Source organism: Triticum urartu, chromosome 1A, assembly GCF_056163025.1.
Source record: "Triticum urartu cultivar PI428250 chromosome 1A, HENAU_Tu73, whole genome shotgun sequence".
Taxonomy (NCBI): Eukaryota; Viridiplantae; Streptophyta; class Magnoliopsida; order Poales; family Poaceae; genus Triticum; species Triticum urartu.
In genome coordinates, this window is record NC_141873.1 from 137799833 (window position 1) to 137824111 (window position 24279).

A 24279-nucleotide genomic window follows, 5' to 3' on the forward strand; every position below is an offset into this window, starting at 1 on the left:
GACCTAATCTTTTAATGAGAGTGGGGATAAGTATTGATTTGGTGGATTTTAACATTGACGATCCAGCTATATCGTACCCAGTGATACAAATCAACAATCGTTACTAAACCAATCTTCGATGGTCGATGATCTTGTCGTATGCACAAATCAACCTGAATAGCGAGATGGAGTTCCTCCAAGCAACCAAAGGACCGGCTAGAACTAAGATAATGCAATCTTAATTGCTAGTATGAATTAATTATGGATAATGGTGGGGTTGCTAGTTTAGGATCTGAACAAGGTGGTAGTCCTACACACCACGCAAATGCAAATTATAGCGAAGAAAAACAATGTGTACACAACAACATGAGTTCTAACCTAGAAAAAAGTTAGTAGCCTTATCTATGTTTTTTATTTGTATAGTTATATCTATATCTATTCCACTCCCTCCATTTGCAATTTACTCCTTACATAGCTTTGACTGCAGCCAACTTTTATAAAGCTTGACCAAATTTGGTGAAAACAATATGAACATTTACACTAACAAATTTACATGATGTGGAAATAAAAGCAAAGATGAATCGAATGATATATATTTGGTGGTGTATATATATGTTAATACATTTTTCTACAAACTTGTTGAAAGTATACAAAGTTTGACTTTAGAGAAACCCAATATGCGGTATTATGTATTATATATTCTAAATTCATTATTTTTATGCAGCCAATGCGTGTATTTGCACGTACACGATATAAACCGTTGATTGATGTTGATACAATGGTCCAGGTGCCTATGATTCGGATCTACCATAACCTAATTGTACCCATACATGCTCTTCCCGAATGAGTAGCACAACAGTGTGATCGATCCACACAAGAAGCTCTCAATAAGACCTCCAGATGTGCCACGTGGCTTCATGGGAGCTCCCCACATCATATTATTCATACTACGTTAACTGAAGAAAAAAAGATAAATCACCCAAAACAAGATCTTCCTATTTTTTCTTCCTACAATGTCGTGTCGTGCACCTACCTAGTTGTATAGTGGTAGTAGTAGTACAAACTTCGTAGTAGGAGTAGTATGGAGTGCTCCTACTCTATAAACAAGTCCCATCTGACACCAAGTTTCTTGTCTTATGTGCTACAGATAGATCTTCCCCTCCTCATTTCTGTTTTCCAACACGGTGGGTGTTGTGCGGTTTGCCGTTAGTTGGTTTTCTTAACTGCGGTCTATTACGTCAATTTTGCATCATGCTTTTATATCGATATTTATTGCATTATGGGCTATTATTACACACTATGTCACAATACTTATGCCTATTCTCTCTTATTTTACAAGGTTTATGTGAAGAGGGGGAATGCCGGCAGCTGGAATTGTGGGCTGGAAAAGGAGCAAATATTAGAGACCTATTATGCACATCTCCAAAACTCCTAAAACTTCACGGGAGCACGTTTCAGAATATATAAAAAATATTGGGTGAAAGAAGTACCAGAGGGGGGCCACCAACCGTCCATGAGGGTGGGGGTGCGCCCTACCCCCTGGGCGCGCCCCTGCCTCGTGGGCCCCCTGGTGGCCCTCCGATGCCCATCTTTGGCTATATGGAGTCTTTCATCGAGGAAAAAATCATAAGCCAGCTCACGGGATGAAACTCCGCCGCCACGAGGCGGAACCTTGGCGGAACCAATCTAGGGCTCCGGCGGAGCTGTTCTGCCGGGGAAACTTCCCTCCGGGAGGGGGAAATCATCACCATCGTCATCACCAACGATCCTCTCATAGGGAGGGGGTTAATCTTCATCAACATCTTCACTAGAACCATCTCATCTCAAACCCTAGTTCATCTCTTGTATCCAATCTTTGTATCCAAACATCAGATTGGTACCTATGGGTTGCTAGTACTGTTGATTACTCCTTGTATTTGATGCTAGTTGGTTTACCTGGTGGAAGATCATATGTTCAGATCCATTATGCATATTAATACCCCTCTGATTATGAACATGAATATGCTTTGTGAGTAGTTACGTTTGTTCCTGAGGACATGGGAGAAGTCTTGCTATAAGTAGTCATGTGAATTTGGTATTCGTTCGATATTTTGATGAGATGTATGTTGTCATCCCTCTAGTGGTGTCATGTGAACGTCGACTACATGACACTTCACCATTATTTGGGCCTAGAGGGAGGCATTGGGAAGTAATAAGTAGCTAGATGATGGCTTGCTAGAGTGACATAAGCTTAAACCCTAGTTTATGTGTCACTACTAGAAAAAGGCCTGTTAGTGGCGCACCTATTTTCCCCATTAATGGCGCACTATAGGTGCACCACTATTACCACACCACTAGTAACAAATACTAATGGCGCACCTCTAGTGCGCCATTAGTATTGCAGGTAACAGTGGCGCACCTTGTAGTGCGCCATTACTATTGCTACAGGTGCGCCACTGGTAACTTTTTTTTAATTTTTTTGATTTTCTTTTATTTTGAAGGGCGGGAAAATAGTAGTGGCGGACCGTCTAACCCCCACCGTGTGCCATTGCTATTTTTGAATTTTGAATTTCGATCTGGATCAAGATCTGGCTCATTTTTTGGTTTGTTTTTTTGCTTGTTTTTTTTGCTTGAATTTTTTTCAAATTTCGTTCTCGACCTGGATCTGGTACGTTCTTTGTGCCAAGGAGCTCCACATGTGGCTGGAAGTAGAGGAGGGAGGATACGAGGGAGGAGGAGGATGGAGAGAGGAGAGGAGGGGGGAGAGAGGAGAGAGGGAGGAGGAGGAGGGAGGAGAGACCATGAGGAGGAGGGAGGGAGGAGGAGGTCGCCGGAGAGGAGGAGGAGGTTGTCGGAAAGCCGTGAGGAGGAGGAGGAGGAGGTCACCGGAGAGGAGGAGGAGGAGGTTGCCGGAGAGCCGTGAGGAGGAGGAGGAGGTCACCGGAGAGGAGGAGGAGGAGGAGGTCGCCGGAGAGCCGTGAGGAGGAGGAGGAGGTTGCCAGAGAGCCATGAGGAGGAGGAGGTCGTCGGAGAGCCGTGAGGACAAGGGAGGGGCATGGAGGAGGGGAGGAGGAAGAACAGGTAGGTAGAAAAGGGAAGAAGTGATGGAGGGGAGGAGGAAGAGGTAATATATATATAGTGGTTGTGGCGTTACAGACTTAGTAGTGGCACACCATGGGTGTGGTGCGCCATTATTAGTTTTGAAATTTCAAAACTAGTAATGGCGCACCACACCCATGGTGCGCCACTGCTAACTTTGTTTATTTTTTTGAATTTGGAAGGCGGGAAAATTACTAATGGCGCACCACACCCACGGTGCGCCACTACTAAATTTTTTTTGCCTCGTCACTTTTTCTGTTAGGTTTTTTAGGATTCAAGAAAATCTAATACGGGCGTAGCCCGTCAAATTCTGATGTAACTTTTCGAGTAGATGATTTTTCATATAAAAAACTTTTTCATTGGAGGTCGTATGCAAAAGTTACGGCCATTTTACCGAAACACGGCAGCCTTTTGCAAAAAAATTGAAAACTCAAGTTTGTTAATTTCAATAACAACTAGAACACATAACACATGGGCATCTATTATTTTGAATCTTTTTTGAATCTTTTAAGATTTTTTTTTATTTTTTAAAAAAACTAAAAGGCGATCCAGGGGGTGTTTGTGTGTGTGAGACATTAGTAATGGCGCACTCTCCCTGGTGGGCCATTACTAACCTCTCTCACACACGCAGGCACACCCCCACCAGACATAGCAATGGCGCACCACACCTAGGTGCGCCACTCCTATGTAGCATAGCAGTGGCGCACCTAGGTGTGGTGTGCCATTGCTATGTCTGGTGGGGGGGATGGAACAAAAAAATAGCAATGGCGCACTGCTCATGTGGTGCGCCATTAGTAAAAACATAGCAATGACGCACCTGATTCTGGTGCGCCACTAGTAGAGATATTGGGGATAAGCCTTTTTCTAGTAGTGTGTTGCTTCGTAAGGGGCTGATTTGGATCCATATTTTTCATGCTATGGTTAGGTTTACCTTAATACTTCTGTTGTAGTTGCGGATGCTTGCAATAGGGATTGATCATAAGTGGGATGCTTGTCCAAGTAAGGGCAGTACCCAAGCACCTGTCCACCCACATATCAAATTATCAAAGTACCGAATGCGAATAATACGAATGTGATGAAAACTAGCTTGACGATAATTCCCATGTGTCCTCGGGAGTAATTTCCTTTATATAAGAGTTTGTCCAGGCTTGTCCTTTGCTACAAAAAGGATTGGGCCACCTTGCTGCACCTTATTTACTTTTGCTATTTGTTACTTTTTACAAATTACCTTATCACAAAACTATCTGTTACCGATAATTTCAGTGCTTGCAGAGAATACCCTGCTGAAAACCGCTTATCATTTCCTTCTGCTCCTCGTTGGGTTCGACACTCTTACTTATCGAAAAGGCTACGATAGATCCCCTACACTTGTGGGTCATCATGGTCCCACATGAAAGTGAAAATGCTAGTGTAAGTGCATCTAGTGCCCCTTAGTGATTTTGGTGTATTGAAGACTTATAGGTTATGGGACTAATGAGTTTGTGAGTGTACACAGGTCTATAATTCTATGAGGAGTTTGATATTTACGATGAAAGTCGACCCCTAAAAATGAATGTCTTCAGCTGAATACTTTGATTTTCTTGAAGACTTTGAAAGTGAAGAATTTGGTGTGACCGTGAAGACTTGATATTCATGCGAGGATTATGAAGCGTGAAGACTTTTGCTTTCATAGTTTCATTTTCTCTTTCTTGATTCATAGGAAACACTATACTATTAAAGGGGGTCAGGGTAAAACTAAGGAAAAGTTTCCTAGTGATACTCATCTCAAAATCCTACAACTACCCAATCCTTTTGAGTGAATCCATTGGAAATCTCATATAGTTCAGTCAATTTCTTCAATGATAGAGACGAAGATCTTCTGGTCTCTGAGGAATTTGTTTTGACTGAGGAATTAGGAATTCGTCAGTGCGGATTGCCTACAAGTGAGGAACATGATAGTCCTGAGGAATTTGATAGTCAAATTTCCGACCGTTGCTGTGCTATGCGCCAGCTTTCCCAAAATATCTTCCCACCTAACGGTCATATCATTGAAGGGCATTTATGTCTTATCATGTCGGGCTGCTCCCTAGGTTATAAATAGCCGCCCCTACAACCACTAGTTGGTTGGCTGCTCCGAGAGAAACTGACACTTGTCATTGAGAGCATCCCATCCTCCGAGGACTTTGAGCGAAAATCATCAAGTGAGGACAACCCAAACCCAAACACCTACAAACCCAAAGTGATTGATCATCACTGAAGAGATTGTTCCTGTGTGGAACCGACACTTACAGACTGTGAGGTGTCGTGGTCTAGAGCATCCAAGAGGAAATTGTGGATTACCGAGTGACCGAGTCTGTAAAGGTTTGGAAGTCATCTGAAGACTTACCACGAGTGATCGCGAGGTGTGTGTGACCTTAGCTCAAGGAGGACACGCTGAGGGCTGTGTGCCCGGGACTGTGTGTTGATACATCTCCAACGCATCTATAATTTTTTATTGTTCCATGCTATTATATTATCCATCTTGGATGTTTTATATGCATTTATATGCTATTTTATATGATTTTTGGGACTAACCTTTTAACCTAGAGCCTAGTGCCAGTTTCTGTTTTTTCCTTGTTTTTGAGTTCTACAGAAAAGGAATACCAAACAGAGTCCAATTGACGTGCCAATTTTTGATGTTTTTTTATGGACCAAAAGAAGCCCCCATATTAAAAGAGTTGGGCCAAAAGGGTCCCGACCCATCCATGAGGGTGTAGGGCACGCCGTACCCCCTGGGCTCACCCCCCTATCTCGTGGATTACTCGGAGACCCCCCTGAAGTGAGACCCACGCCAAAAATTCCTATAAATACAGAAACCCCTGAAAAGAAACCTAGATCGGGAGTTCCGCCGCCGCAAGCCTCTATAGCCACCAAAAACCAATCGGGACCCTATTCTGGCACCATGCCAGAGGGGGAATCATCACCGGTGGCCATCTTCATCATCCCGACGCTCTCCATGACGAGGAGGGAGTAGTTCACCCTCGGGGCTGAGGGTATGTACCAGTAGCTATGTGTTTGATCTCTCTCTCTCATGTTCTTGATATGGAACGATCTTGATGTACCGCGAGCTTGGCTATTATAGTTGGATCTTATGATGTTTCTCCCCATCTATCTCCTTGTGATGAATAAAGTTTTCCCTTTGAAGTTATCTTATCGGATTGAGTCTTTAAGGATTTGAGAACACTTGATGTATGTCTTACATGTGCTTATCTATGGCGACAATGGGATATTCACGTGATCCACTTGATGTATTTTTGGTGATCAACTTGCGAGTTCTGTGACCTTGTGAACTTATGCATAGGGGTTGGCACACGTTTTCGTCTTGACTCTCCGGTAGAAACTTTGGGGCACTCTTTGAAGTTCTTTGTGTTGGTTGAATAGATGAATCTGAGATTGTGTGATGCATATCGTATAATCATACCCGCGGATACTTGAGGTGACATTGGAGTATCTAGGTGGCATTAGGGTTTTGGTTGATATGTGTCTTAAGGTGTTATTTTACTATGAACTCTGGGGCTATTTGTGACACTTATATGAATAGCCCAATGAATTGATCGGAAAGAATAACTTTGAGGTGGTTTCGTACCCTACAATAATCTCTTCGTTTGTTCTCCGCTATTAGTGACTTTGGAGTGACTCTTTGTTGCATGTTGAGGGATTGTTATATGATCTAATTATGTTATCCTTGTTTAGAGAACTTGCACTAGTGAAAGTATGAACCCTAGGTCTTGCTTTGAAGCATTGCAATACCGTTTGTGCTCACTTTTATCATTGGCTACCTTGCTGTTTTTATATTTACAGATTACAAAAACCTATATCTACCATCCATATTGCACTTGTATCACCATCTCTTCGCCGAACTAGTGCACTTATACAATTTACCATTGTATTGGGTGTGTTGGGGACACAAGAGACTCTTTGCTATTTGGTTGCAGGGTTGTTTGAGAGAGACCATCTTCATCCTACGCCTCCCACGGATTGATAAACCTTAGGTCATCCACTTGAGGGAAATTTGCTACTATCCTACAAACCTCTGCACTTGGAGGCCCAACAACGTCTATAAGAAGAAGGTTGTGTAGTAGACATCAAGCTCTTTTCTGGCGCCGTTGCCGGGGAGGTTAGTGCTTGAACGTATATCTTTAGATCTTGCAATCGAATCTTTTAGTTTCTTGTTTTATCACTAGTTTAGTTTATAAAAGAAAATGACAAAAAATGGAATTGAGGTTGCCTCATATGCTTCATCTTTTTAATGTCTTTCATGAAAATAAGGATTCCGATGATTGTGCCAAAGTGTTAGAAGAAGAATGCATTAAAATATTTGGCACTAAATCTTTGAATGATGAGCATGATTGCAATGTTGTTAGTATGAGTTATTTAAATATCTATGATGCCAATGATATGCAAAGCCGCAAGCTTGGGGATGCTATGTTTGATGAAGATGATATTTTCTCCCCCCCCCCAAGTTTTGATGAGCAAATTTATTATGATGAAAGCATGCCACCTATCTATGATGATTATTGTGATGACACGTTGTCGGATTTCGGGTTCCGGCAGAACCCTTGAGGTTCGAACACTGGGGTGGCCACGAAGATCTCTCCCCCTCTCTAGCTCACACACTCTACGATCTCACAGCGTAGCTCGACGGACCCAAAGAACACGAGGCACAAGATTTATACTGGTTCGGGCCACCGTTGTGGTGTAATACCCTACTCCAGTGTGGTGTGGTGGATTGCCTCTTGGGCTGATGATAAACAGTTACAAGGGAAGAACAACCTCCTAAGGAGAGGTGTTCTTGTGCATGGTGAACTTGTGTGGTTCGGGATGATATCCTCCCTTCTTTGGTGGTGGCCAGTCCTACTTATAGAGGCCCTGGTCCTCTTCCCAAATATTGAGCGGGAAGGGATCCCACAACAGCCAAATTCGAAGGGAGACAACTAGTACAAGCTATGCTGACAGAAGTGGTCTTCTCCTGCCAAAGACTCTAGTGGTGATGCCGCCTTGGGCTCCATGGTGATCTTCATCTTGCCGTCCTGCTGGTCTTGGTCTTGTTGCACCGATATGGAAATATTTGCCTGATGCCTCGGGACTCCTCGCCTGTGCTTGCCCCTTTAGAACCAAAGAGGAAACGAGGACACTGCGCGCTGGCGCATGCCTGGTTCCGGTCGTCATGGCTTGCGTCACAGGAACCTCGCGAGGTGCCCCTCGCCTTGATCTCTCCGCCCCTCACAAGCCAGCCTCGTGAGGCCACCCTGAGGAGGTCTTGCGTAGCCCGCCTCGCAAGGCTTGGCCCCTCGCGAGGGTCTTGAATGTTTGCTGGTGAGGATGGGCCGTACGGGGCCGCCAGTGGAGCCACGCTGCGGGCCGCAGGCAGGCAAGTCTGGGGACCCCCGTTCCTAGAACGCTGACAGTAGCCCCTGGGCCCAAGGTGCGCTCAGGCTTGGCTTCGAGGCGAAGCCAAAGGGCAAGCACGGAGTGCCGCGGGCCCCATCAGCCTGCGGCCACGGTTGACGCGTGGTGACTGATTGGGCGTGGGCGTCTTTGCTTCCCCACGCAGCTTCGGCATCTTCCCGACTAACAAAAGGCCGGTGCGGGGAACACTCGCCTTCATTGCCTTCCTTCGCCTTGCTCCAGATCCCCTCTCTTGCCCCTTTCTTCCGAAATATCTATATCTGCTCTGATCTCCTCCCAAGCTTCCGACCAATGGCGCGCCGAAAGACCAAGGTTGACTCGCCGCCCACGTGGTACGAGCCGGGCCTGGAGGCGCCCAATGTCTCGGCGAAAATCCTCGCCGTCACGCGACTGCTGGCGGCGGGGGAGAACAACGAGAAGGGGGAGACCGCGTTCCGGGCTGGCTGTGCCGTGCCCGAAGCTCCGAAGAGCTCCTTCTACCCCTTCTTCATGAGCAACGTCATCGCCGGTCTCGTTCCCCCCTTCTCCGACTTCTTCTATGCGATCCTCCGGCACTACGGGTTACAGGCTCTTCATCTACATCCCAACTCCGTTCTTCTCTTTTCCATATTTGCCTTCTACTATGAGGCGTACCTCAGGGTGATGTTGTCCGTGGCACTGCTGCACCACTTCTTCTACCTCCGGATCAACAAAGGCCACACCACGGGGTGCGCCAACTTCATCGCAGCCGGCAAGGCCAACGCGATTTTGAAGACCGGGAAGAAGGCCGAGGGCTTCAGGAGCAAGTGGGTTATGATGGATGCCAAGTGTGTCCATCCACGGCTGAAGCTGCTGACGGGGATGCCCCGGCCTAATGAGGGGTGGTCCTGTGCGAAGCTTACTGACGACCGGGCAAAGTTGGTGCTGGAGAAGATGAACGCCAACCTGAGGTCGGGTAGCATGAAGGCGGCGAAACTGACGGGGGCCATGCTCCTGAAGGAATTCTTGGCGCAGCGGGTGGCTCCCCTCCATGCGCGGACGCACCCCCTGTGGACGCTTGTGGATGGAGAAGACAAGCTCCGCTTGAGCCCGAAGGCCTTGTCCAACGAGGAGCTGGTCGTGGCCCTCCGTCTCCTGGTCGGAGACGACCAAGAGTATCCGCCAAATCCCCACGCTCCCTTGTTTCTCCGAATGGACGGGGCACAGGTTGTGGCTGCCATGCCCACCTTTGACGGGCGCGGCCTGGTGCCGCCAGCGGCTTCTAAGGTTCCTGTGGCGACGGTGACGGTGGACGTATCTTCTGGTGATTCCCGCAGGGACAGAGAGGAGGAGGAGGAGGACGAGGATCGCGACCTAGAGGCAGCCCCCGAGGCGATGGGGGAGACCTCCCCCTTGCGCAAGGCCGACATCCTCCGCCTCCTGCCTAACGACGATGGCGAGGATGATACCCTCCCGGAGAAGGAGGAGCCGCCCGTGGTTCCGACGAAGAGCAGGTCGGCACTGCTTTCCCGGGACGACGCCCCTGCTTCATCATCGCCTAGAGCTGCTTCCGGCCTAACTTCTTCCCCTGCTTCTGCTCCCCGAGCTGGCGCGCCCATGCCTCTGGTCGTGAAGCTCTCTGGCTTCAAGCTCCCGAAGCGAAGGGACTATGCCGCGGTGGACCAGTAAGTGTTGTCGTCCCGCCTTGTCCTTGCTTCTGATGCTTGCCTCTAACTCTTCTTCTTCGTTGTGCAACTAGGCCGACGCCCGCGATGAAGAGGAGAAGGGAGGGCGAGGTGGTACTGCTTGAGCCCAGATCGCCTCCTGCGGCCACACCCTTCTCCATGAGTAAGGGTGGAGATGGCGCTCGTGCTTCTCCATCCCGATCATCCTCGCGAGGCTGGGTGGAGCATCCTCAGGAGAAGTCAGCCCCCGAGGCCCCGCTGGTTCCGGAGGTGCCAACGTCCGGCTCAGGTGTAGTGGTCCCAGAGGCTCAGGAGCCTCCTGCCTCCCAGGCCATGGTGACGACGACGCCTCTTCCTCCTTCTGCCGTGTTGCTGCCCCCAGGTTCCTCGGCATCTCCTGACGTCTTGGAGCGGGCTCTTTCTACGGTGGCCCTACTGCGAGAAGACCTTCAAGGCGCCGACCGTCGCCTGGTGGCCAGACGCCTGGAATTGGTCTCCGGCTAGCTACATTCCGATGAGTCCGTCCGGGCGACTCTGAGCCAAGCTGCTACTAACTCCGAGAAGGACAGGGAGGTCGTCGCCCAGGCTGTGGTCGACCGTGAGGTGGCACTGAAGGACGCCAAGGCCGCCCAGGACCGATGCTGGTCGCTGGCGGCCGAGCTGGAGACCGTGCGGAGGGAGCACGCGGAGGAAGTCCGAGGCCACAAGGCGGAAGAGGAGGAGATGAAAGCTCGAGAGGACGCTATCAAGGAACGCGATGCCGAACTGGAGCAGTTGGCGAAGGCGCAGGCCGCAGAGCGCGGCCGGCTGGAGGAGCTGGAGCAAAAGCTGAAGGCGGAGAAGGTCGAGCTTGACGCCAAGGCGAAAGTCCTAACTGAGGACCGCGCGGCCTTCCAGCTCCTGGAGGAGAAGACTCGGACGGCGCTGAAGTCGCTCTACAAGAAGGGCTTGGAGGAGCCGCTGGTTACCGGCGACGAGGGCCCCAACCAGCTGATTCCTTTCCTGGTTGATGCGCTTGAGGACGTCGTGAGCGGCATCGGTCCCATGGCGGAGGGAAAAGCCTGTGTTCTCTCCTTAGCCGCGCGGATGTGCGTCTTTAGCCACCTCTACCTTCGCGATCCCTCCGCCTGCCTTGACGACCTGTTGGAGCCTGTGAAAGACGAGCATTACGAGGCCACCACTGCAGCTGTCAAGGGTCAGGTGGAGGCCCTGCTGAAGAGGTTCTGCGCCTTCGCTCCCGCGCCGTCGACCGGCAGCGCTACCGATCCTGCAACTCTGGGCGGTGGTGCAGGTGAAGGCGACGCCGTTGGAGAAGAAGCATCCCTTGCCAGCGGTGGCGGCGTCCAGGGATGATGTGGCGGCCTGTTGGCGGCTCCTTTCTTGTTTTAACTTCTGCAATATGCACCATGCCTCGTGGAGGCGTTAAACTCTCGTTTGATTTCAGCAGAACAATATGTCCTGTAATATTTGCTTTGAAATTCTGTGATTTCCTTTCTATTTGCTTTATGTTCTACGTCGGCAGGGCCCGACCCCGCGCATACCTCAGCCGCCGTTGGGCCATCGGATCACCAGGACAGACCAAGGAGTGAGGGGCGACGTGATCAGTTAGGCTCCTAAGTCGCGATGGTCATGAGTCCCCCTTGACGCGCAAACAACTTATAAAAAGGAGATCTGGGAGTAGGTATAGTGTTCTACGTCGGCAGGGCCCAACCCCGCGCATACCTCAGCCACCATTGGGCCGACCGGATCACCAGGACGGACCAAGGAGTGAGGGGCTACGTGATCAGTTAGGCTCCTGAGTCGCGATGCTCAGGAGTCCCCCTTGACGTTCAAACGACCTTCGTACCTTAGCTCCGCTAGGGAGGCCGCACGACGACCAGGTGCGTGGGACCTGGCAGGGTGGCGTACACTTGGGCGTGACCCGAGCGCAACCCCCGTGCCCAGCCCCCTCGCGCGGCTCTCCTGAGGGGAGGTGTTGCGATGAGGCCAGACACTGAGCCCGGAGGCTCCCTGAGGTTGATACGGCCGTGAGGCCGCCCTCAGTTGTTTATCACCAGGACGGACCATGGCACTTCTGCACTTGCACGGGCATAGCCACTCCTTGGCAATGTCGACTGCCAGCGCGGAGCATGGTGCTTCCACTGGTACGTGGGAGGGGGCTCCTCTGAGTGGAGCCCCCGAGGCGTGTACAGCCCCGCCCTGACACGTGTCTTGCACGGCAGGGCTAGACGAGGTGTATCTGGGCACCCGTGAGCCAGCGCGGGACTCACGAGGCCTACCTCAAGGCGGGTTGCGCCTGGTCTTGATTCTTGATGGCTGTGGCGTTCCTGCGAGATAGTTAGACAACCCGCGCCGAGTGGATTTCCTGAGGCTCTCGGACGAGAAGTCCAATCACCAACGATCCCAGGAGGTGACGTGAACGGGGCCGGGCCGCCAGACAGAGCTCAGCCGATGGATTTATCGACACTACAGGGACGGGCCTGAGCACAGACGCCGTGCCTAGCCTTCTAAGGCGAAGGGCCCTGAAGAAAGACAATCGGTGCGCGGCTCCAGTGGTAGGTGACAATCGAGCAAGTGATATCCATAGGTAGATTACACATGAAGAGCAACTAGGTTAGGTAAATGCGAAAACGATACATGCCACTGGGTTGGACCCAAGCAGCCTGGGGTTAATGCAGCCCGAGGGGCGCTCCCAACGGAGTGAACTGACGATGTAAGCAGATACATGCCGCAGGGACGGACCCACCGGCCTGGGGACAATGCAGCCCAGTGGGCGCTCCCAGCTAAATGAACTTGGAAAGATCTCACCTGGCTTGGTTGCTGAAGGAGTGTCGGGGTAGCTGAAGACACGTAGCGAAGAAGTTCTTTTCACGAGCCGCCGGGGCCCTGAGCCTCGGGAGGCTCTGGAGGCTCGGGTGGCCTCCGTAGGGTCGTCTCCATCTCTGCCAGGACCGCATGATGCCTGGCCTCCTGACCTACCAGGATGCTCCGCAGATTGCGCTGGAGGCGGCAGCCACGCTCGGCAGGCCGAACGGCATGCGGAGGCGGGCCCTCACATCGGCCAGCACGCGAAGGCCAGAAACGCTCCTGAGATGCGGCCCTGCTGAGCCCTGGAATGTTGATGCAAACGCGCATCTCGCCACCCTTGCCTGGGTGGGGAGCAACGCCAGGTGGGCGGCGGTCGCCGCGTATTGCCCTTGCTTCCTGAAGCTCCTGAGATGCCTCGGTGATGAACTCCTGAGCACCGGGCACTCTTTGCCCGATGTCCTCTTGAGGGAAACGTGCCACGAAGCACGCCTCCACGTGGTGCCCGAGTGCCTCCCTCGTGATGTTGGTCAGGTCTGAGGCCCTCCAGAAGAGAGCCCCCGACTCCTGCCCGAGGAGGGCGCTGGGCGTGCCTCCCGACACGAGGGAGGGAGGCGCCCCTGGTGCTAGCGCAGATCCTAAAGTGGTGTCGCTAGAGGTGCCACTCCCTTGAGGCCCAGCGCGGAGTAGCTGCTTCTTCTTCTTGGGGTTGGCCTCAGGAGGGTACTGCGCACCCGCGCTGTCAGGGTCTATGATTGATGCAGCTTGGAAGGCGCGCTCGAGGGAGCACACCGCGTCTCTTTCTTCACAAGGGACCGTGATGATTCCGCTGCTTCCCTGCATCTTGAGGATGTTGTAGCCATGGTGGGTAACTGCCATGAATTTGGCCAGTGTTGGGTATCCAAGGATGGCATTGTATGGCAAGCGGATGTGGGCGACATCGAAGTCGATGAGCTCGATGTGGTAGTTGTCGCACTGACCGAAGGTGATAGGGAGGCGAACTAGCCCTATCGGGGTGGTGGAGCCGTCTGTCACTCCTGAGAAAGGCTTGGTGGGTTGGAGCTGATCGTATGGCACTTGGAGGCTGTCGAACATTTTGACGGACAGGACAGTGAGCCCTACGCCGCTGTCAATGAGGGTCTTGGTGACTTGGACATTGCTGATGACGGGTGAGCAGAGCATCGGGAGGACGCCGGTGGTTGCCGCGCACTTGAGCTGGTCCGCCGAGCTAAAGGTGATGGCGTACTTGGACCACCTGAGCGGGCGCATAGCCTCGATCTTGGGGAGGACCGCATTCACTTCTCGGGAGAACTGCTTGAAGATGCGTTGGGAGGCTAGGGCCTGAGCACCACCCAAGATGCAAGCGATGGTGCATGGCTCCTCAAAGCCCACAGCCCCTTCGTCCTGTTGATAGTCGTCATTCCTTCTTGGCGGCGGCAGCGGGGGGAGACCAGGGTTACCCTGAGGGCGGTCCTCACGAGGCTGGTCCCTCCAGGTGCCCTCGCGAGGTTGATACTGCCAACGATCCTCGCGAGGCTGGTCGCGCCACTCTTGGCAGGGCCCACGGTCATCCCAACGTCCTCCACCTCGTCCACCTCCTCGGTCGTAGCCCCGGTCATTGCACTCGGGGCGTCGACCGAAGCGTCCATCTCGAATGGCCCTGAGCTCTTAATAGTCGTTGGTGTTGTGCGTACGCACGTTGTGGAAGGCGTAGAACGTACGGCTGCCCTTGGACGACTCAGGAAGATCTCGGCCGCGCTTGGTGTCCGGTTCTGCTGCGAATACAGCCACCCCTTTGCGCTTCACATCCTAGACCTTGGCGTTCTTCTCCTCTGGATCCGCAGCTGGAAGCTCGAGGAGGGAGAGGCGCCCCTCCTCAGCCCTGGCACACTTGGTTGCTATGTTGAACAGCTCAAGGTCATGCACAACTCCTCATGGATGGTAAGCTCCTCCTTCATCTTGGCGTCACAGACGCCGTCGGAAAACGCCGAAATGATGGCCTCGTCCGTCACCTTGGGGATCTTGATATGCGCGCTTTTGAAGCACTGGATGTATTTCTGTAGGATCACTCCTGGTTGTTGCTTGATGCGGCGCAGGTCACCCACGACTGGGGGGCGGTCGTGAGTGCCCTGCAAGTTGGCGATGAAGCGGCTGTGCATCTCATCCCAGGAGGAAATCGAGCCTGGGGGCAGGTTCAGGAGCCATGAGCGGGCACCGTCCTTGAGAGCCATGGGAAACTAGTTCGCCATGACTTTTTCGTCGCCATTGGTCGCCTCGATGCTCAGCTCATGGAGCTACAAAAACTCCACAGGGTCGGGGTGCCATTGTAGCGAGGAGGCAGATCCGGCTTGAACTTGCCTGGCCATACGACGCTACGGAGCTCAGGAGTGAAGGCACGGCAACCCGCCGTGGCCACCGGGGCCCGTCATGGAGGTGGAGCTTGACCTTGGTGTCCCTGCGCTGCCACGGCAAGTGGCACATGGCCTTGTCGCAGCAAGCGATCCAAACGCGGTGGTGCTGGAAGCCATGGGGCATCTTCTTGCGGATGAGGAACCTCCTGGCAACTTCTTTCTTCGTGTGTGGGCACACAGCACAGAGGATCACGCCGCTGGACCATGCATCTTGGAGCGAGAACGCCGTCTTGACGCGGGGGAGGCTGAGGCGCTCCTTGAGCCGCGTGCCTCGGCGCAAGGGCTCCATCTTGGTGCTGAGGGGGTGGAGGCGCTCTGTGAGCCGCATCGCCCGCAGCCGGGGGCGGGCGAGGCAGTGAGAGGGATGGCGTCGGAGAGCCCCCTGCGGCACTGACAAGCTCGGCGATGCGGTCCAACCAGTCCTTGTAGAGGTCGTCGACCGGGCGGTAGCGCAGGAGCTCGCGTGCCATGAGCAGCGCGACCTGCGCGTCTGTGGGGGTGCGGCGAGCGTGAGATGATGAGACGGCCGGAGTCAGCGACGGGGTGGTGGTGCAACCATCTCGCCGCGCAGAAGGGTGCAGCGAAGAGGCTTGCTGCTCGTTTGCCGCCGGGCCGGTGGCAGCGTTGGCGGCGGGTGACGGAGAACGGCGGGGAGGTACGCCGACCGGGGCGGTCTGAGCGACATGGGTGGCGAGAGTGGCCCGGCGCTCAGCGCGAGCCCAACGAGCGTCGGCCATGAACTTGGCGGAGCGGTGAAGCACGGATCGACGAAGAGGAAAGCTTCGGCGCACCCCTACCTGGTGCGCCAAATGTCAGATTTTGGGTTCCGGCAAAACCCTTGAGGTTTGAACACTGGGGTGCGCACGAAGATCTCCCCCCCCCTCTCTAGCTCACACACTCTACGATCTCACAGCCTAGCTCGACGGACCCAAAGAACATGAGGCACAATATTTATACTGGCTCGGGCCACCGTTGTGGTGTAATACCCTACTCCAGTGTGGTGTAGTGGATTACCTCTTGGGCTGATGATGAACTGTTACAAGGGAAGAACAGCCTCCTGAGGAGAGGTGTTCTTGTGCGTGGTGAACTTGTGTGGTTCGGGATGATCTCCTCCCTTCTTGGTTGGTGGCTAGTCCTATTTATATGAGGGGGGAACATATGCTTGTAGGAATTGCAATAATATCAAGTTTCCTCTCTATGTGCTTAAAATCTTGAAGTTATGCTTGTTTTGCTTTTCTATGCTAGTTGATTCTTGTTCCCATAAATTGTTTGCTCACAAAATCCCTATGCATAGGAAGTGTGTTAGACTTAAAAGTGCTAGTCAAATTCTTCATGATGCTCTCTTTATGTTTCAATTCCTAACTTTTATATGAGCATCATTGAAATCATCATGCCTAGCTAGAAAGGCATTAAAGAAAAGCGCTTGTTGGGAGACAACCCAATATTTATACCTACTGTTTTTGTGTGTTCAAATGATTATGCTACTTTATTAATCATCTTTTATAGCTTTTGTTTCAATAAAGTGCCAAGTAAGACCTTTGGGATGACTTACGGTGATAGTTGATTTGATCTTGCTGAAAAACAAAAACTTTTTCACCCAAGTGATTAGTTTTAATTATTAATAGAAGTGTGATAAAATACTGATCCTTTTTGAAAGGATTAATAAACAAATTTCCTAGGACTTCCTAATTTATCAGGATTTTTGGAGTTACAGAAGTATTCGAGAGTTACAGATTACTACAGACTGTTCTGTTTTTGACAGATTCTGATTTTGATGCATAGTTTGCTTGTTTTCTAGTTTCTATGGCTTATATTGCTTAATATAAATTGTAGAAATGGTATGGTACAATAGGAATCATGTGGGAATTTTTTTGAATCTTGTCTTGACTGTACGTAAGTGGTGATTTGCTTTCTTATACTAACTGAGCTTATGAGTTTTCTGTTAAGTTTTGCGTTGTGAAGTTTTCAAGTTTTTGGTAAAGATTCGATGGACTATGGAATAAGGAGTGGCAAGAGCCTAAGATTGGGGATTCCCAAGGCATCCCAAGGTAATATTCAAGGACAACCAAGATCCTAAGCTTGGGGATGCACCGGAAGGCATCCCGTCTTTCATCTTCATTCATCGGTAACCTTACTTGGAGCTATATTTTTATTCACCACATGATATGTCATTTGCTTGGAGCATCATTTTGTTTTATTAGGATTTGCTTGTTGTTATTTAGAGTAATATTTTGCATCTTTTACTTCAATAAAAAGGTCAAGTATAGCCTTTACCATGCTTATTTTGCTAGTCCATATGTTGTTGTTTTAAAAAACAGAAATTTTGCTGTTATGTTTTGAATATTTGTGAATAGTCAGAACATGATAAAATCTTGAAATTTTTACACAATGAGTAACAACAAATTATCTACAGTGTGTTAATTTTTCAGAATTTTTGGAGTTAAACAAGTATGATTGCTCTTGCATTCTTTACAGACTATCCTGTTTAGACAGATTGTTGTTATGTTTGCATTGTTTTCATATGTTTTCTTGTTTAATGATTCTATTTGAGGATAGGAGTGTTAAATATGTAGAGGCAATTAGTAGGAAATGTTAAATAATAATTTTAGTGATTTGCTATAGTAGAGAATGATAAGGTTTAGCATGGATTTATACTAACTTATCTCACGAGTTCTTGTTGAGTTTTGTGTGGATGAAGTTTCTAAGATTTAGGAAAACCGCGATATGAAAGGAATTAAGGAGACACAAAAGCTCAAGCTTGGGGATACCCAAGGCATCCCTAATTAATATTTCAAGAAGTCTCAAGCATCTAAACTTGGGGATTCCCTGGTAGGCATCCCACCTTTCTTCTTCAACAACTATCGATCAGTTTTGGTTGAGCCTAAGTTTTTACGTCTTTACATGATATGTGCTATCCTTGAAATGTCATTTTGTTTTGTTTTGCTTGCTGTTTGAATAAAGTACTTAAGATCTGAAATTTTATTTTTGAGAAGGAGTCTTCACATAGTTACATAATTATTCAACTACTCATTGATCTTCACTTATATGTTGTGGGGTACTTTGTCATTTTCTCTAGTGCTTCACTTATATCTTTTTAGAGCACGATGGTAGTTTTATTTTGAAGAAATTGTTGAACTCTCATGCTTCACATATATTATTTTGAGAGTATATAAACAGCATGGTAATTTGCTAAGGTTATCAATTTAGTCCTAATATGTTAGGAATCCAAGAAGGATATAATAAAAAAATTCAAAATAAGCGCATTGAATGCTATGAGAAGTTTGATTCCTTATGATTGTTTTGAGATATAAGGATGGTGATATTAGAGTCATGCTAGTGAGTATTTGTGAATTTGATAAATACTTGTGTTAAGGTTTGTGAGTCCCGTAGCATGCACGTATGGTGAACCGTTATCTAACGAAGTTGGACCATGAGATATTTTTTGATTGTCTTCCTTATGAGTGGCGATCGGGGATGAGCGATGGTCTTCTCCTACCAATCTATCCCCCGAGGAGGATGCGCGTAGTACTTTGTTTCGATAGCTAATAGATTTTTGCAATAAGTATGTGAGTTCTTTATGACTAATGTGGAGTCCATGGATTATACGCACTCTCATCCTTCCACCATTGCTAGCCTCACTAGTATCATGCAACTTTCGCCGGTACCATAAACCCACCATATACCTTCCTCAAAACAACCACCATACCTACCTATTATGGCATTTCCATAGCCATTCCGAGATATATTGCCATGCAACTTTCCACCGTTTCGTTTATTATGACACGCTTCATCATTGTCATATTGCTTTGCATGATCATGTAGTTGACATTGTATTTGTGGCAAAGCCACCGATCAAAATTCTTTCATACATGTCACTCTTGATTCATTGCACATCCCGGTACACCGCCGGAGGCATTCATATAGAGTCATATTTTGTTCTACGTATCGAGTTGTAATTCTTGAGTTGTAAGTAAATAAAAGTGTGATGATCTTCATTATTAGAGCATTGTCCCATGTGAGGAAATAAAAAAAGATAAAGGCCAAAAAAAGAGAAGGCCCAAAAAACAAAAAAACAAAAATATGAGAGAAAAAGAGAGAAGGGGCAATGCTATTATGCTTTTACCACACTTGTGCTTCAAAGTAGCACCATGATCTTCATGATAGAGAGTCTCCTATGTTGTCACTTTCATATACTAGTGGGAATTTTTCATTATAGAACTTGGCTTGTATATTTCAGCGAGGGGCTTCCTCAAATTGCCCTAGGTCCTCATGAGCAAGCAAGTTGGATGCACACCCACTTAGTTTCTTTTTGAGCTTTCATATACTTATAGCTCTAGTGCATCCGTTGCATGGCAATCCCTACTCACTCACATTGATATCTATTGATGGGCATCTCCATAGCCCGTTGATACGCCTAGTTGATGTGAGACTATCTCCTTCTTTTTGTCTTCTCCACAACCACCTTCTACTCCACCAATGGTGCTATGTCCATGGCTCACGCTCATGTATTGCATGAAAGTTGAAAGGGTTTGAGAAAATCAAAAGTATGAAACAATTGCATGGCTTGTCATCAGGGTTGTGCATGATTTGAATATTTTGTGTGATGAAGATGGAGCATAGCCAGACTATATGATTTTATAAGGATAAACTTTCTTTGGGCATGTTATTTTGAGAAGACATAATTATTTTGTTAGTATGGTTGAAATATTATTGCTTTTATGTCAGTATTAAAATTTTGTTTTGAATCTTATGGGTCTGAATATTCTTGCAACAATAGAGAAGATTACATTGATAAATATGTTAGATAGCATTCAACATCAAAAATTACGTTTTTATCATTTACCTACTCGAGGACGAGCAGGAATTAAGCTTGGGGATGCTTGATACATCTCCAACGTATCTATAATTTTTCATTGTTCCATGCTATTATATTATCCATCTTGGATGTTTTATATGCATTTATATGCTATTTTATATGATTTTTGGGACTAACCTATTAACCTAGAGCCCAGTGCCTAGTGCTAGTTTCTATTTTTCCCTTGTTTTTGAGTTTTATAGAAAAGGAATACCAAACGGAGTCCAATTGACATGCCAATTTTTGATGATTTTTCATGGACCAAAAGAAGCCCCCGGAGTAAAAGTGTTGGGCTAGAAGAGTACCGAGCCATCCACGAGGGTGGAGGGCGTGCCCTACCCCCTGGGCTCACCCCCTATCTCGTGGATGACTAGGAGACCCCCCTGACATGAGGTTGGCGCCAAAAATTCCTATAAATAAAGAAACCCTCTAAAAGAAACCTAGATCGGGAGTTCCGCTGCCGCAAGCCTCTATAGCCACCAAAAACCAATCCGGACCCTGTTCCGGCACCCTACCGGAGGGGGGAATCATCACCGGTGGCCATCTACATCATCTGGGCACTCTCCATGACGAGGAGAGAGTAGTTCACCCTCGGGGCTGAGGGTATGTGCCAGTAGCTATGTGTTTGATCTCTCTCTCTCTCTCATGGTCTTGATATGGCACGATCTTGATGTACCACGAGCTTTGCTATTATAGTTCGATCTTATGATGTTTCTCCCCCTCTATCTCCTTGTGATGAATTGAGTATTCCCTTTGAAGTTATCTTATCGGATTGAGTCTTTAAGGATTTGAGAACACTTGATGTATGTCTTGCATGTGCTTATTTGTGGTGACAATGGGATATTCACGTGATCCACTTGATGTATGTTTTGGTAATCAACTTTCGGGTTCTGTGACCTTGGGAATCGATGCATAGGGGTTGGCACACGTTTTCGTCTTGACTCTCCGGTAGAAACTTTGGGGCACTCTTTGAAGTTCTTTGTGTTGGTTGAATAGATGAATCTGAGATTGTGTGATGCATATCATATAATCATACCCGCGGATACTTGAGGTGACATTGGAATATCTGGGTGACATTAGGGTTTTGGTTGATGTGTGTCTTAAGGTGTTATTTTACTACGAACTCTACGGCTGTTTGTGACACTTATAGGAATAGCCCAATGGATTGATCAGAAAGAATAACTTTGAGGTGGTTTCGTACCCTATAATAATCTCTTCGTTTGTTCTCTGCTATTAGTGACTTTGGAGTGACTCTTTGTTGCATGTTGAGGGATATTTATATGATCTAATTATGTTATCCTTGTTGAGAGAACTTGCACTAGTGAAAGTATGAACCCTAGGCCTTGTTTCGAAGCATTGCAATACCGTTTGTGCTCACTTTTATCATTAGTTACCTTGCTGTTTTTATATTTTTCAGATTACAAAAACCTATATCTACCATCCATATTGCACTTGTATCACCATCTCTTCGCCGAACTAGCGCACCTATACAATTTACCATTGTATTCGGTGTGTTGGGGACACAAGAGACTCTTTGCTATTTGGTTGCATGGTTGTTTGAGAGAGACCATATTCATCCTACGCCTCCCAAAGATTGATAAACCATAGGTCATCCACTTGAGGGACATTTGCTATTATCCTACAAACCTCTGCACTTGGAGTCCCAACACCGTCTACAAGAAGAAGGTTGTGTGATAGACATCATGTGTCCTCAGGTTTAAATACCTAGCCACTCCAACCAGACGTCCGACTGTCACAGCAGTTGGAACTAGTCTACCAAATCATCGTATTCACCAAGCTACTGGTTCTATTTCCTCAACCCTTTCATTTCCTCATTCATGCGTTGATGAACTTGATCATTATTGTTTGAAGACTTTGACTGAAGACTTTCTCAATTTCCTCAACCCTAATTCTTCAGTCACTTTGTCTTCAGGCTGCTTATCCTGTTTACACGCTACTTGTATGTAACGCCCTCGATGCGGCTATAGCTCCCACGTGTCGAGGCACGACTTAGAGACATAACCGCATTGAAAGCAATGTCACAAGTTAGGCAATATTCACAACATCCCATGTAATATAGATAATAAAAGGGGAGATACATAGTTGGCTTACACTCGCCACGTCAATCAAAGTACATAAATAGCATTACAACATTCAAACACTCATGGCCCGACTACGGCGCCAAAATAAAAGATAACCCAACATGCGACATGGTCCCGATCACCCCAACTGGGCACCACTACTGATCATCAGGGAAAGACACGTAGTATCGGCGTGAGTCCTTGTCGAACTCCCACTTGAGCTCAAGCGCGTCATCTGGAGCGGAATCATCAGGCCCTGCATCTGGTTTGGAAGTAATCTGTGAGCCACAGGGACTCAGCAATCTCGCACCCTCGCGATCAAGACTATTTAAGCTTAAAAGGAAAGGCAAGGCAAAATATGTGGAGCTGCAGCAAGCGACTAGCATATATGGTGGCTATCCTGTTCGCAAAAGAGAGCGAGAAGAGGAGGCAAAGCGCGAGCGAGTAACTAGAGGACATCCTGTGGCAAGAATTACTCCAACACCATGTTCACTTCCCGGACTCCGCCAAGAACAGACCATCACAGTAACTCACACTGTTGATTCATTTTAAATAAGTTAAGGTTCAAGTTATCTACAACCGGACATTAACAAATTCCCATCTGCCCATAACCGCGGGCACGGCTTCCGGAAGTTCAAATCCCTGCAGGGGAGTCCCAACTTAGCCCATGACAAGCTCTCATGGTCAACGAAGGAATAGACCTCCTCCTGAGACCTTCCAATCAGACTCGGTATCCCGGTACTACAAGACAACTCCGACAATGGTAAAACAAGTCCAGCAACACCACCCGTTGTGCCGGCAAATCCCGATAGGAGCTGCACATATCTCGTTCTCAGGGCACACCGGATAAGATAAGCGTATGGGAGCCAACGTAACCCAAGTTGCCAAGGGACGGCCCCGCACGGTGCTCTAGGTTGGACCAACGCTCAGAGGAGCACTGGCCCGGGGGGTTTAAAATAAGATGACCCTTGAGTCCACGAAACCCAAGGGAAAAGGCTAGGTAGCAAATGGTAAAACCAAGGTTGGGCATTGCTGGAGGAGTTTTATTCAAGGCGGACTGTTAAGGGGTTCCCATTATAACCCAACCGCTTAAGGAACGCAAAATCCGGGAACATAACACCGATATGACGGAAACTAGGGCGGCTAGAGTGGAACAAAACACTAGGCGAGAGGACGAGCCTTCCACCCTTTACCAAGTATATAGATGCATTAAGATAACACGGCAATATAATGATATCCCAACAAGTAAATAATGTTCCAACAAGGAACAGTCTCCAATCTTCACCTGCAACTAACAACGCTATAAGAGGGGGCTGAGCAAGCGGTAACATAGCCAATCAACGGTTTGCTAGGACATGGTGGGTTAGAGGTTTGACATGGCAGTTTGGGAGGCATGATAAGCAAGTGGTAGGCATCGTAGCATAGGCATAGCAAAAGAGCGAGCATCTAGCATAGCAAAGATAGTAGTGATTTCGAGGGTATGATCATCTTGCCTGCAAAGTTGTCAGAGTTGACTGGATCCTCGAAAGCAAACTCAACGGGCTCCTCATTAGGGAACTCGTCTCCCGGCTCTACCCAAACAATACAAACAAGCAACAAGGACACAATCAACCACGTGCAAAGCTCAAACAATAAGATGCAAAGATGGTATACTATGCGAGATGCAAAATGTGAGGCATATGCAAGATTTGACAAGGAATGAATGAACCTGGCCTCAACTTGGAAATCCAAGTGTGCCACTGGAAAGATGAGATGAAATCGCTTGAAAACGATATTAAGATCACCGGAATCGGAGTTACGGTTTGGAAATGGCAAGCGATTCAAATATGACCACGTTCTGCGATTTACAGCAAGTAGCCATCTAAATGCAACAAGATGAACATGCTACAGCACTCAAACATGGCAACAAAATACATGGCAGGGATCCATTCATGATGCTTAACAAAAGACTAGCACTGAACTACGGCCAATTCATCCATTAACAGGTTCAAACAAGCATG